This window comes from Siphateles boraxobius, unplaced genomic scaffold, assembly GCF_051911475.1.
Source record: "Siphateles boraxobius isolate OS27281-9 unplaced genomic scaffold, OSU_SipBor_1 6, whole genome shotgun sequence".
NCBI classification, from domain to species: domain Eukaryota; kingdom Metazoa; phylum Chordata; class Actinopteri; order Cypriniformes; family Leuciscidae; genus Siphateles; species Siphateles boraxobius.
Window position 1 is genome coordinate 667,858 of NW_027509186.1, and position 15,508 is coordinate 683,365.

Here is a 15,508-nt window from a genome sequence, read left to right on the forward strand (position 1 = left end):
GTCGCTGCACATGTTCCCGAGATCCTGAACGCTGACGAACGCGTCGGAGCTGTTGTGCTGCACGCGGGAGTGAACAACATCAGTCTGCGGCAGACGGAGGTTCTGAAGAAGGACTACAGGAGCCTGATCGAGACGGTACGCAGCACATCACCTGAAGCAACGATCATCGTGTCTGGACCGCTTCCCACGTACCGACAAGGACAGGAAAGGTTCAGTAGATTATTTGCACTAAATGAATGGTTAATGTCATTGTGTAATGAACAGAAACTGCTCTTTGTAAATAATTGGAATCTGTTCTGGGAACGACCTAGGCTCTACCGTGCTGATGGCCTGCACCCCAGCAGAATCGGAGCGGCTGTTCTGTCGGACAACATCTCCAAGACGTTACACACCATATGACTAGTAAGTCAAAGTCCAAATCACAGTCTTTGCTGTCCCAACTTAATTGATATAAGTAGTGTAGAACATTATGTAGAAACTGTGTCTATTCCTCGTTTAGTGAGGCCAAACAATAAATCTACTGTAGGATCTAGGAAAAATCTTATTGTAATTAAACCTGAAAATCTCAATATCAGTGAACAAAAACAATTTCTAAAGCTAGGTCTTCTAAACATTAGATCGCTCACACCTAAGGCGGTTATTGTAAATGAAATGGCCGCAGATAATAGTTTCGATGTATTCTGCCTTACTGAAACCTGGCTTAAACCAAATGATTATTTCGTCTAAATGAGTCCACTCCACCAGGATACTGTTATAAGCATGAGCCCCGTCTGATCGGTTGTGGCGGCGGTGTTGCAACAATCTATAGAGATATTCTAAATGTTACTTAGAAAACAGGTCACAGGTTTAATTCGTTTGAAGTACTCGTGCTAAATGTTACGCTCTTAGATGTAAGAAAGAAATCCCTATTATCTCTAGCCTTGGCTACTGTATATAGACCTCCAGGGCCCTATGCTGATTTCCTAAAAGAGTTTGCAGACTTTCTCTCAGATCTATTGGTCAATACCGATAAAGCAATAATTGTTGGAGACTTTAACATACACGTAGATAACACAAATGATGCGTTAGGGGCTGCGTTTACAGATTTATTAAACTCCTCTGGGGTCAAGCAAAACATCAGTGGTCCCACTCATCGTCTAAATCATACACTAGATTTAATTATATCATATGGAACCAATCCAACTGATATAGATATTGTACCGCAAAGTGATGATGTCACTGATCATTACATGATAACTTGCATAATACGTACTCCTGAAATTTGTCATGTTGTGCCACGTTATCGACCAGGCAGAACAATCCTTCCAACCACTATAGATAGATTCTCAAATAGCTTACCTGATCTATCTCAGCTGCTCAGTGAACCCAAACAAACAGATGAACTAGAGGAAATGACTAGCAGTTTGAGCACCATTTTCTCTAGTACACTAGAAATTGTTGCACCAATTAGATTAAAAAAGGTTAGAGAGAAAACTAAAGCACCATGGTACAACAGTGCTACGCATGTTATCAAGAGAGAAACTTAGAGCGTAACTTAGAGCGTAAATGGAAACAAACTAATTTAGAGGTCTTTAGAATCGCGTGGAAAGACAGTATGTCACGTTATAAAAAGGCTCTAAAAGCAGCCAGGGCTGAGCATCTCCGCAAACTAATAGAAAATAACCAAAATAATCCAAGGTTTTTATTCAACACCGTAGCTAGACTAACAAATAAACAAACATCACCAGAGCAAAATATTCCATTACAGTATAGTAGTAATGATTTTATGAATTTCTTCAATGAGAAAATAGAAAGCATCAGAAACACAATTGTAAATGTACAATCTTTTATGGTGTCTTATGATTCAGCCTCAATTATCGCCCCTCAAGAACAACTACACCGCTTTACAACTATAGGACAGGAAGAGTTAAATAAACTTATCATTGCATCTAAACCAACAACATGTTTATTAGATTCAATACCCACTAAACTACTGAAAGAAGTGTTACCTGTAGTGGAAGAGCCTCTTCTCAATATTATTAACTCGTCTTTATCTTTAGGTCATGTTCCAAGAATATTCAAACTGGCAGTAATAAAACCTCTCATTAAGAAACCGCAATTAGATCCAAATAACCTAGCAAATTACAGACCCATTTCAAATCTTCCATTTATGTCTAAAATTCTAGAAAAAGTTGTGTCCGCTCAATTGTGCTCTTTCTTGCAAGAAAATGATATCTATGAAAATTTCAGTCAGGATTCAGACCGCATCATAGCACAGAAACTGCGCTAGTTAAAATTACAAATGATTTACTTTTAGCTTCTGACCAAGGCTGTATCTCAATACTAGTTCTACTCGATCTTAGCGCTGCGTTCGACACTATAGATCATAAAATACTCTTGGATCGACTACAAAACTACACTGGTGTTCAGGGACAGGCATTAAGCTGGTTTAGATCGTACTTATCAGACCGTTATCATTTTGTCTGTTTAAATGTGGCAAAATCGAAGATAACGTCAGTAGGCTATGGAGTGCCGCAAGGATCGGTGTTAGGCCCTCTGCTATTCTCAATATATATATGCTGCCACTTGGTAATATTATAAGAAAACGTGGAATTAATTTCCACTGTTATGCTGATGACACTCAATTATATATTTCATCACGGCCAGATGAGAACACTAACTCATCTAAATTGACAGAGTGTCTCAAAGATATAAAATGCTGGATGACGTGTAATTTCCTGCTATTAAATTCAGATAAAACGGAGGTATTACTTATTGGTCCAAAAAACTACCCCCACAACCTTGCACAATACAACTTTAATTTAGAAGGATGTCCTGTTACTTTATCCACTACAGTAAAAGATCTGGGTGTTATACTAGACTGCAACTTGTCTTTCGAAAATCATATTTCATATGTTACAAGAATAGCCTTTTTCCACCTTAGTCAGTTAGTTCATGCATTCATGACCTCGAGACTAGATTACTGTAATGCTTTATTAGCTGGCTGTCCTGCATCCTCAATAAACAAGCTACAGTCTTAACATACCTGAATAGGAATGGGAACGGAAATGCCAGGGAGAGGTGACCCCACCCCATTGGCCAGCCAATCCATACCCCAAACTAAACTAATCAGATGATAAAATAACTTATTCTGCCACAATAATATTACATAAAAAACAGTAGCAGTCAATTTCACATGATTTACAGTAGCCTTGTGATATTGTGGCATCAGTATTATGACAATCTGTTATTCAAATTACTTTTAAAGGGTTAGTTCACCCAAAAATGAAAATTCTGTCAGTAATTACTCATCCACATGTTGTTTCAACCTCGTAAGACTTGCGTTCATCTTCGGAACACAAATTAGGATATTTGTGATGAAATCTGAGAGCTGGGTCACTCCTCCACAGGCTTCTAAGGGATTTTCTTCTCTGTGGGCCTAGAGTGAGTTTACTAGTGTAATAGCGCAGCGCTTCTGTGTCGTTAAATAGGCTCACTATTGGCCGACGCTGGTCATGTGTGTGATGCGTGTGACGTGTGAAATCTTTCAGAGTATCACGGCACTGCATGAATTTCTGCAGTAGTATTGGGATGTGAAATTAACAATTAATATTAAACAATTTAATCAGAGACTCTGATATCAGTCAATCAGGCCACTAAAAGATGACTACTGTAATTCCTCAAATAAAAACCGGTAGTCAATTAAACGCCGGCTGGGCCTCTGATAGTGGCCGGGGGCGGGGTCAACACAGACAATTAAAGGCCGGTCTTAAATTAAGGCTGGGGAAAATTTAGTGTTGATAGGTAATCTCCTAAGTGCCATTCATGTAATGACATAACGTAACATACTCATTTTCCACTAGATATTTCCCTCTAACGTTACATCTCATCAGCAATTTCGATTTTGGCACGCACTGCAGGAGCTGACCACTGAGGAGCGGATGTACAGTGACGTGACATCACTGCCAAATTCAAACTGTGCTTTCGCGCTATGGCTGGCGCTGAGCTAAAGACGGACTTTCAGCGCTGGTCATACCGTCCGTATATATCACAACTATTCAGTGTTTTTAACCACATAATTTTTATTTAAGGTTTCAGACATTTAGATACATATAATTTATAGCAAAACAATACATTTATAGTTTGTAAAATACACAATGGTGTCTATGGAAGCAGCAATAATTATTCATTCAAATATATTTGCCGAGGTGTTTTAGGGTGCTTTCACACCTGCCTCATTTAGTTCGGTTGAATCGCACTAGAGTTCGTTTTCCCCCTTGGTGCGGTTCGTTTGGGCAGGTGTGAAAGCAGCAATCGCACATGGGTGCGCACCAAAAGCGGACCAAATAAGCGTACCGAGACCTCCTCGAAGAGGTGGTCTCCGTACGCTTTCAAGCGAACTCTGGAGCGGTTTGTTTGTGGTGAGAACGTGATCCGACCTCGAACAGACCCAACTGCCAAAGAACTGCGCATTTTTGGACTTAACCAGCTGCCGTAGTCGAACAAAATTATTATTTAGATTGTCAATAGCGCTCCCTTTAAGCCATGACTGACTTACCGCGTTCTGCACTCTCACTAAAATCTCATCATAAACCCTGAAGTTGTCTGCACTGCACAGTGAATTTCTTATTTATATCGCATCTAGACTTTGTTGTTTATGGGGGGATTTGCGAAAGGATAAAGCTCTTGCTGATTCTGAACATAATTTTTTTTTACTCTATTCTTCTTCCAGTTCACCGGCCACTTACTTTCATGTATTTTAGGAGAAACTGATGAATTCACGTGCTGTAATAAATCCAACAGACAGGAATCTCTTAACTGCTGCGGCCCAAACAAACATCTCACGTTACAGATAAAGATCATTGATAAAGGTTTTTTAAACGACAAAACAAACTCACTTGCATGTATTTGAGAATCGGAATAGAAGATAGTTGATAACATGGTAAGCAAGTTTGTTAATATTTAGAAATAAAAGTGCTACATCTGTCATACAGCGCTATTTTGGCTGTGGTGAATCACATGCCAAGCATGACGCGTCACCATGGAAACATGGGGGGGCGGGGGGGATCGCGATGCCGTCTCAACATAGTGATGTCTGTCAGCCATCGCGATAGATGATTGCATCGTCCATCGGCCCAATCCTATTATTTATCAAAAAGATGGAATTAGAAATAAAGGCCTGCCTCTAACAAAAGCCTGCTTCAAATAAAAGCTTGTTACCTCCTGCAGTTCAGGTAAATAAAGGCCCTGGTTTTTATTTGAGGAATTACGGTATACAATCATTAACAAGTGAACAACATCATCTAAGTTTCGCTTGCATTTTTCGCCATAACATTTGTGTTTTTTTCCCTCCACTAGTTAATGCCACATTGTGGCATAGTCGGATTATTTTAAATTTTGATTTACTTTTCCCTCCACTTGTTAATGCCACACTATCACCAATACATGACCAACTTCATCTGATGACATTTTCTCCTGCATTTTTTGGCATAACAAATATTATAAGAAATACACAGTTACAGCAGCCAGAGACAAACTAATGATAAGACGTCAAGGGTCAAGAGCCCAACTAAAGCAAACAATAATCACCATAATTTATTTTCAATGATACATCAACATCTAAAGTTGGTCATGTATTGGTGATAATGTGGCATTAACAAGTGGAGGGAAAAGTAAATCACATCAATCCCAATGCTAACATTAGCACGGCACTCGGCCAGCTTCAGCTCATGGTAACTAAACAACAGAGGGCTCATCCGGATGGCGTTCACATCATCGCGGGGGACTTTAATAAAGCTTGCCTTAAGACTGTTCTCCCCAAATTCCATCAGCACGTCAAGTGTGCCACTAGGGGAGAAAACACATTAGATCATGTTTATTCCAACATTAAACATGACTACAGAGCGTCCCCCCTCCCCCACCTCGGACAATCAGACCACCTCTCCCTGCTCCTCTTCCCGGCCTACACCCCCCTCAGGAGGCAAACAAAACAAGCCACACAGACCATCACAGCCTGGACTGAAAATGCTCTCATCCAGCTGCAAAACTGCTTCGTCTGCACAGAGTGGAGTATTTTTGAAGATCAGGACCTGGACACACACACACAGAGTCTGTCCTCTTCTACATCAAGTGCTGTATCGAAAATGTCACAGCGAAGAGACGCATTTAGATCTTCCCAAACAGCAACATAAAATCCAGGTTGTATGTGGTTATTAAGTCGTTGACTAAAAGTGATTTATTTTTAAGTGAGCGGATGTTTAAAAGTGCTAACTTAACAGTCTTACTTTTTGATAATCAAATAAACAGTCGCCCTAAGGGGTCGAAAGGTCGTAGGACCTCGAGATTCGTCACGGACGACCGCCACGGGCCCCCGAATCGGGCCCCAGAGTATCGTGGCTCTAGATGCTTCCCGAGCCTAGTAGGCCCTCTAATCCTAACTGCTGAATTAACCCTAGCAGACACATGCTCCCATACAGATCAATGGGAGACAGAGAGGTGCATAAAAAATAGCTAAAAATAAACTTGGCATGTCTCGACCTAGCCCGCTCGGTCTGTCGCAGAGGGCCACGTGACGCAACTTTTTGTCGAGTTTGGGGCCCCTCGGACCCCTGGCGGCCGCGCGGGAGCCACTGACACGTGCAACTTATCCCATTCATTTTCATAGGCGTTTGGTGGACATCCCCACGGAACGGTCCCAATAGCTCCGAATGGCTCCAATTTGAAATCTGTGGCCCCTCAGGGTCCCCTCAGACGGTCCACAAAGACTGGGCTCCGTAGTACCCCGTTAAGTGCGTTAGAGTCAAAAACAGCATCCCACCTGTAACCTATTTGACGGGTGCCCTAAATGCTGTCCGTGGACAGTCCATATTTAGGCTAATTATGCATAATTAATAGTTTTAATGTACATCAGTGTGTTGTATTCTGTCCCCAGTGTGGTGTACAGTAGGTTTGACCACAAAAAACCACTGCAATTATGAATTATGGCATATTAATGCATTGACCACGGACAACCTATTTGGACTCCGTCAAATAAGTTACAGGTGGGCCCTTACTTTGCCCACCTGTAACTTATTTGGCAGGGTCCAAATAGGCTGTTCGTGGACAGTCCATTTTTAGGCTACAGTGGGCCCTTAATTTGCCCACCTGTAACTTATTTGACAGGGACCAAATAGGCTGTTCGTGGACAGTCCATTTTTAGGCTACAGTGGGCCCTTAATTTGCCCACCTGTAACTTATTTGACAGGGACCAAATAGGCTGTTCGTGGACAGTCCATTTTTAGGCTAACTATGCATAATTAATAGCTTTAATGTACATCAGTGTGTTGTATTGTGTCCCCAGTGTGGTGTACAGTAGGTTTCACCTTATAAAACCACTGATTATGAAATATGACCTATTAATTCATTGACCACGTACAGCCTATTTGGACCCTGTCAAATAAGTTACAGGTGGGCCCTTACTTTGCCCACCTGTAACTTATTTTACAGGGTCCAAATAGGATGTCTGAGGACACCTTCCTGTGCCCACCTGTAACTAATTTGACAAGATCCAAATAGGCTGTTCGTGGACAGTCCATTTTTAGGCTAACTATGCATAATTAATAGCTTTAATGTACATCAGTGTGTTGTATTGTGTACCCAGTGTGGTTTACAGTAGGTTTGACCTCACAAATTTGAGTTTTCCAAAAACTCACCCATAGTTTCCAAGAACTCACCCGCTCCAAAAAAGTCGAAAAAAGCATCCCACCTTTAACTTATTTGACAGAGTCCCTGTAAGCTGTCCATGGACATGCCATTTTGAGTCTAATAATGCATAGTTCTTCTGATGGGACACATAGGCCATTCGTGGTCACATAGGCGGTCAGTGGGACAAATAGGCTCTCTGTGGTCAATGGGCAGGGCCACGGGCTGTCACTTAGATTTGCCGTGGACGAACAGGCCATTCAAATAAGTTGCAGGTGGGATGCTGTTTTATATTTTGATTTCATGACTGATAAAAATGAATAAAATTGATTAAATATCAATTTTACGTTAATCTCTGGGCCCCCCTGAGCGATTTGCAGCATGGTACGTACCCCTTTGAGATTTTTTTGGGTCGGATTTTCAAGTTTCTCCAATCTCTTTGAAATTCACACCATGGGCAGGGCATGTCCAGATGAGCACAGGAGCGCAGGTTTCATCTCCAAATTGTGTCCAGAGGCTGAGATCTGGACGTCCCACCTGCAACTTATCCCATTCAAAAATTTAGGCTGTTTCATGGACAGTGGAATTTCGGGGTTCTGAAGGCTGCAAATCGCTCAGGGGGGCCCAGAGATTATCGTAAAATTGATATTTAATCATTTTTATGCATTTTTTTATCAATCATGACATCAAAATATAGAAAAGATCCCACCTGTCACTTATATGACAGGGTCCCTGTAAGCTGTCAGTGGACATGTCATTTTAAGGCTAATTATGCATAATTAATAGCTTTAATGTACATCAGTGTGTTGTATTGTGTCCCCAGTGTGGTTTACAGTAGGTTTCACCTTATAAAACCACTGTAATTATGAAATATGACCTATTAATGCATTGACCACGGACAGCCTATTTGGACCCCGTCAAATAAGTTACAGGCGGGCCCTTACTTTGCCCACCTGTAACTTATTCGAAAGGGTCCAAATAGGCTGTTCGTGGACAGTCCATTTTTAGGCTAATTATGCATAATTATTAGCTTTAATGTACATCAGTGTGTTGTATTGTGTCCCCAGTGTGGTGTACTGTAATTATGAAATATGACCTATTAATGCATTGACCACGGACAGCCTATTTGGACCCTGTCAAATAAGTTACAGGTGGGCCCTTACTTTGCCCACCTGTAACTTATTTGACAGGGTCCAAATAGGATGTTCGTGTACACCTTCCTGTGGTCACATAGGCGGTCAGTGGGACAAATAGGCTCTCTGTGGTCAGTGGGCAGGGCCACGGGCTGTCGCTTAGATTGGCCGTGGACGAACAGGCCATTCAAATAAGTTGCAGGTGGGATGCTGTTTTATATTTTGATGTCATGACTGATAAAAATGAATAAAATTGATTAAATATCAATTTTACGTTAATCTCTGGGCCCCCCTGAGCGATTTGCAGCCTTCAGAACCCCGAAATTCCACTGTCCACGAACAGCCTAAATTTTTGAATGGGATAGATTGTACGTGGGACGTCCAGATCTCAGCCTCTGGACACAATTTGGAGCTGGAACCTGTGCTCCTGCGCTCATCTGGACGTGCCCAGACAGTGCTGTGAATTTCAGGGCGTTTGGAGAAACTTGAAAATCCGACTCAAAAGTTCTCCCTTTGAGATTTTTTGGGTCGGATTTTCAAGTTTCTCCAATCTCACACCATGGGCAGGGCATGTCCAGATGAGCACAGGAGCGCAGGTTTCATCTCCAAATTGTGTCCAGAGGCTGAGATCTGGACGTCCCATCTGCAACTTATCCCATTCAAAAATTTAGGCTGTTCGTGGACAGTGGAATTTCGGGGTTCTGAAGGCTGCAAATCGCTCAGTGGGGCCCAGAGATTATCGTAAAATTGATATTTAATCATTTTTATGCATTTTTTTATCAATCATGACATCAAAATATAGAAAAGATCTCACCTGTACCCTATGTGACAGGGTCCCTGTAAGCTGTCCGTGGACATGTCATTTTAAGGCTAATTATGCATAATTATGAGCTGTAAAGTACACCAACATGTTGCATTGTCTTCCCTGTCCACTGTACTGCATGTTTTAAGCAATAAAACATTTACAATATGAATTGTGACCTGTTAATGCATCGACCACGGACAGCCTAAACAGGTCCGGTCAAATAAGTTACAGGTGGGACCTTCCCGTGCCAACCTGCAACTTATTTGGTGCCCACCTGCAACTTATTTGACAGGGTCCTTGTAAGCTGTCCATGGACATGCCATTTTAAGTCTAATAATGCATAGTTCTGCTGATGGGACACATAGGCCATTCGTGGTCACACAGGAGATCAGGGGGACGAATAGGCTGTCCGTGGTCAGTGGGCAGGGCCACGGGCTGTCACTTAGATTGGCCGTGGACGAACAGGCCGTTCGTGGTCACATAGGCTGTCAGTGGGATGAATAGGCTGTTCGTGGTCACACAGGCCAAAATTAGCATAAAATCAAACTGTCCACAAAGAGCTCACAGGGGCTCCATCAAATAAGTTGCAGGTGGGATGCTGTTTTCAACTTAGACATTTTCAGCGGGTGAATCCCTGTAAAGAATTGGGGACTTCAGCACATATGATGAAATCCCCAATTCTTTACAGGGATTCACCCGCTGAAAATGTCTAAGTCGAAAACAGCATCCCACCTGCAACTTATTTGACGGAGCCCCTATAGGCTCCCCGTGGACGGTCAGTGGGATGAATAGGCTGTTCGTGGTCACATAGGTGGTCAGTGGGATGAATAGGCTGTTCGTGGTCACATAGGCGGTCAGTGGGATGAATAGGCTGTACGTGGTCAGTGGGGAGGGCCACGGGCTGTCACTTAGATTGGCCGTGGACGAACAGTCCGTTCGTGGTCACATAGGCGGTCAGTGGGACGAATAGGCTGTCCGTGGTCAGTGGGCAGGGCCACGGGCTGTCACTTAGATTGGCCGTGGACGCACAGGCCGTTCGTGGTCACATAGGCTGTCAGTGGGATGAATAGGCTGTTCGTGGTCAAACAGGCGGTCAGTGGGATGAATAGGCTGTTCGTGGTCACATAGGTGGTCAGTGGGATGAATAGGCTGTTCGTGGTCACATAGGCGGTCAGTGGGATGAATAGGCTGTACATGGTCAGTGGGGAGGGCCACGGGCTGTCACTTAGATTGGCCGTGGACGAACAGGCCGTTCGTGGTCACATAGGCGGTCAGTGGGACGAATAGGCTGTCCATGGTCAGTGGGCAGGGCCACGGGCTGTCACTTAGATTGGCCGTGGACGAACAGGCCGTTCGTGGTCACATAGGCGGTCAGTGGGACGAATAGGCTGTCCGTGGTCAGTGGGCAGGGCCACGGGCTGTCACTTAGATTGGCCGTGGACGAACAGGCCGTTCGTGGTCACATAGGCTGTCAGGGGGATGAATAGGCTGTTCGTGGCCACATAGGCAGTCAGTGGAAGGAATAGACTGTTCGTGGTCACACAGGCGGTCAGTGGGATGAATTGGCTGTTCGTGGTCACATAGGTGGTCAGTGGGATGAATAGGCTGTTCGTGGTCAGTGGGCGGGGCCACGGGCTGTCGCTTAGATTGGCCGTGGACGAACAGGCCGTTCGTGGTCACATAGGCTGTCAGTGGGATGAATTGGCTGTTCGTGGCCACATAGGCGGTCAGTGGGATGAATAGGCTGTTCGTGGTCACACAGTTGGTCAGTGGGATGAATAGGCTGTTCGTGGTCACACAGGCGGTCAGTGGGATGAATAGGCTGTTCGTGGTCAGTGGGCAGGGCCACGGGCTGTCACTTAGATTGGCCGTGGACGAACAGGCCGTTCGTGGTCACACAGGCGGTCAGGGGGACGAATAGGCTGTTCGTGTCAGTGGGCGTGGTCAGGGGGCGGTCACGGGCTGCTCACAGGTCACAGGTGGGACGAACGGGCGCTTGGTGGTCGGTGGGTGTGGTCAGGGAATTTTGCGAAAAGGCGGTCAGGGGGACACGCGTGCGCTCCGTGGACGCCCGCCTGCGACCTGTTCGGTGCGCGTCGAATCGACTGCGGGCGGTCGGTGAGCCCCCCTGTGGCCGAGGCCCGGGTTGCGGGCAAGGGGGCCAACGCGACGCCTCCGGCCCGCCCCACGGGGGCCCCCCCCCCGCGGCCGGGCGCGGTCGGCCGGGCCCTGAAAAATCGCCTAGGGGGCGTTGCGCGCCGGTCCAAGGCACTACCGTTTAAGCTGTCCGCGGACCCCTTCCCTTACTCGGTGGCCTAAAGGGCGAAAGGTCCTCGGTTCGAAACCGAGCAGAAACAGTGGTTGGATTCTGACAGAAAATGTAAACTGTTTGCAATGCTAGGTGGGTGCAGCGCTCATTTCCTTTATATGCTTTTTAATAAGCGTGCACCTAAAGATTTATGTCTGCAACCTGAAGACGTGTTTACGTAGCGTAGTGGTTATCACGTTAGCCTCACACGCGAAAGGTCCCCAGTTTGAAACTGGGCGGAAACTGTGGGTGGTTTTTGCAAAAATAACACTTGCAGGGATGTTTGTGGTTTAATCTCTTTAGAAAAGGACAAAAATAAAACAATTGACCGTTGAGGTTTCCTTTACAGTAATAAAAAATGTTTGGTCTGCCAACAAAATTAGCAGCTTTTTGCCATGTTTAAAACACTGGGCAGTCTATAGTTTCAGTCGCTTTTGAACAAGCGTACGCTACAAGCAGTGGGACTGACGTCCAAATCAAGTTTCCGTAGAGTAGTGGTTATCACGTTCGCTTTACATGCGAAAGGTCCTCAGTTCAAAACTGGGCGGAAACAAGTGGAGGCATTTTAAATATAAATGCTGCAATTCACTACAAAACCCTTACTTTGGAGACAGGTGAAGGCCATCGTACCAAGGAGCTGTAGGCAGACTGCCATGCCGAATAACCTCTGTTCTGTTGTTTGTGGAATTCACAGACTGTCACACTGCCTGCAGAGCAGATTATGGGAAGGAGCCATCTTCTAAAAAGCACATGTGTCTCATCAATAGGTTTCTGTAGTGTAGTTGTCATCACGTTCGCCTAACACGCGAAAGGTCCTCGGTTCGAAACCGAGCAGAAACAGTGGTTGGATTCTGACAGAAAATTTAAACTGTTTGCCACGCTAGGTGGGTGCAGCACTCATTTCCTTTATATGCTTTTTAATAAGCGTGCACCTAAAGATTTATGTCTGCAACCTGAAGACGTGTTTCCGTAGTGTAGTGGTTATCACGTTCGCCTCACACGCGAAAGGTCCCCAGTTCGAAACTGGGTGGAAACTGTGGGTGGTTTTTGCAAAAATTTCGTGTGCGATTTTCTGTTGAGCAGGTCAGTACACTTGCAGGGATGTTTGTGGTTTAATCTCTTTAGAAAAGGACAAAAATAAAACAAATGACCATTGTGGTTTCCTGTACAGTAATATAAAATGTTCGGTCTGCCAACAAAATTAGCAGCATTTTGCCATGTTAAAAACACTGGGCAGTCTATAGTTTCTGTCGCTTTTGAACAAGCGTACCCTAGAAGCGTCCACTTAGATTGGCCGTGGACGAACAGGCCGTTCGTGGTCACATAGGCGGTCAGTGGGACGAATAGGCTGTCCATGGTCAGTGGGCAGGGCCACGGGCTGTCACTTAGATTGGCCGTGGACGAACAGGCCGTTCGTGGTCACATAGGCGGTCAGTGGGACGAATAGGCTGTCCGTGGTCAGTGGGCAGGGCCACGGGCTGTCACTTAGATTGGCCGTGGACGAACAGGCCGTTCGTGGTCACATAGGCTGTCAGGGGGATGAATAGGCTGTTCGTGGCCACATAGGCAGTCAGTGGAAGGAATAGACTGTTCGTGGTCACACAGGCGGTCAGTGGGATGAATTGGCTGTTCGTGGTCACATAGGTGGTCAGTGGGATGAATAGGCTGTTCGTGGTCAGTGGGCGGGGCCACGGGCTGTCGCTTAGATTGGCCGTGGACGAACAGGCCGTTCGTGGTCACATAGGCTGTCAGTGGGATGAATTGGCTGTTCGTGGCCACATAGGCGGTCAGTGGGATGAATAGGCTGTTCGTGGTCACACAGTTGGTCAGTGGGATGAATAGGCTGTTCGTGGTCACACAGGCGGTCAGTGGGATGAATAGGCTGTTCGTGGTCAGTGGGCAGGGCCACGGGCTGTCACTTAGATTGGCCGTGGACGAACAGGCCGTTCGTGGTCACACAGGCGGTCAGGGGGACGAATAGGCTGTTCGTGTCAGTGGGCGTGGTCAGGGGGCGGTCACGGGCTGCTCACAGGTCACAGGTGGGACGAACGGGCGCTTGGTGGTCGGTGGGTGTGGTCAGGGAATTTTGCGAAAAGGCGGTCAGGGGGACACGCGTGCGCTCCGTGGACGCCCGCCTGCGACCTGTTCGGTGCGCGTCGAATCGACTGCGGGCGGTCGGTGAGCCCCCCTGTGGCCGAGGCCCGGGTTGCGGGCAAGGGGGCCAACGCGACGCCTCCGGTTTTTTGCCGCCGTTTCCGCCATTGAGGTCGACGAAACAGCCCGAGCCTTCTCCAGCCCGTGATAGCTCGCCGGTTCGCCCGTCAGCTTCACCAGCTTCACTCTTTAGCAGGCCAGCTGCTCTATCCTGGCGTCGGACAGTGAGGACTGGGCGAGCTCTGTGGACCTCCCCCCTCTGCCCGCTAGTCGTCAGGGAAATGGGCCACTATCAAAACCGCTGCGCGGCTAGCTCTCTTTACGTTACAAGAAAGCTTTCACACCAGCTTCACTCGAGTCGCTCGCTGACGGACAACGGCCGTCGCGCGCCGCCGCTTCCGCCGTTAATGACGACGTGATAGCTGCATCTGTAGAGAAGGCCAGCTGCTCCTGGGAGCAGAGCAACGGAGGGAAATGCGTACAGACGTAGCCTCGGCCACGTCTGCACCATAGCATCCAGCCCCGAGGGGACTGGTTGAGTGAGGGATAACCAGAGTGGACAGTGCGTCGTATGCTGAGACATTTCATTTCATGTTTTGCCCCCATAATTAAAATACAGTGTTAATACAGTGTATTGCGCGTCAGCACACACAACGGCTGCAACCACAGTGCGGTCCCCCATAACAACCCTCTGGATTGAGCGGAGTAGGGAACATCTCTAGGGTCTTCAAGTGGGCACCTTCCGTCCTCAGTGTTTCGTCGACTAGCCCACGACACCTCATGAGGGCTCGACAGTGACTCTGGCGTCCCAGAGTCACCCCCCTCCGTCCCCCACTCAACTCAGCCCAGCTTACTGACCTCTACTTCCCTCTTGCTGCTGAGACCTAACCACAATCTCACAATCTCTCCGCAACCCAACCATACGCGCCAACCCGTTTGACTAAGGCTGTCGAGCCCCACTGGTGCGTTAATATGCAGTTTCAGTGGCAACGGTTCCGTATGGCATACCACCTACCACAAAACACAATATCTGCCCAACCACCCGTCATTCACGCAATATACACAGGAACGTAATGACTGTAAATACTATACAACCTATACAAATAAACCAACAGTTGCTGCTGAGACCTAACCACAATCTCACCGCAACCCAACCATACGCGCCAACCCGTTTGACTAAGGCTGTCGAGCCCCACTGGTGCGTTAATATGCAGTTTCAGTGGCAACGGTTCCGTATGGCATACCACCTACCACAAAACACAATATCTGCCCAACCACCCGTCATTCACGCAATATATACAGGAACGTAATGACTGTAAATACTATACAACCTATACAAATAAACCAACAGTTGCTGCTGAGACCTAACCACAATCTCACAATCTCTCCGCAACCCAACCATACGCGCCAACCCGTTTGACTAAGGCTGTCGAGCCCCACTGGTGCGTT

The 15,508-nt window shown here is 46.2% G+C and overlaps 3 non-coding genes across 3 annotated transcripts; all 3 read left to right on the forward strand.

Moving 5' to 3' along the window:
- Positions 1 to 12,385: 12,385 nt before the first annotated feature.
- Positions 12,386 to 12,458, forward strand: trnav-uac (transfer RNA valine (anticodon UAC)). Its single transcript has one exon. It is a non-coding gene; the product is annotated as a tRNA-Val (tRNA).
- Positions 12,459 to 12,672: 214 nt separating this feature from the next.
- On the forward strand, positions 12,673 to 12,745 carry trnav-aac (transfer RNA valine (anticodon AAC)). Its single transcript has one exon. It is a non-coding gene; the product is annotated as a tRNA-Val (tRNA).
- Positions 12,746 to 12,868: 123 nt separating this feature from the next.
- trnav-cac (transfer RNA valine (anticodon CAC)) lies at positions 12,869 to 12,941 on the forward strand. Its single transcript has one exon. It is a non-coding gene; the product is annotated as a tRNA-Val (tRNA).
- The last annotated feature ends 2,567 nt before the right edge of the window (positions 12,942 to 15,508 follow it).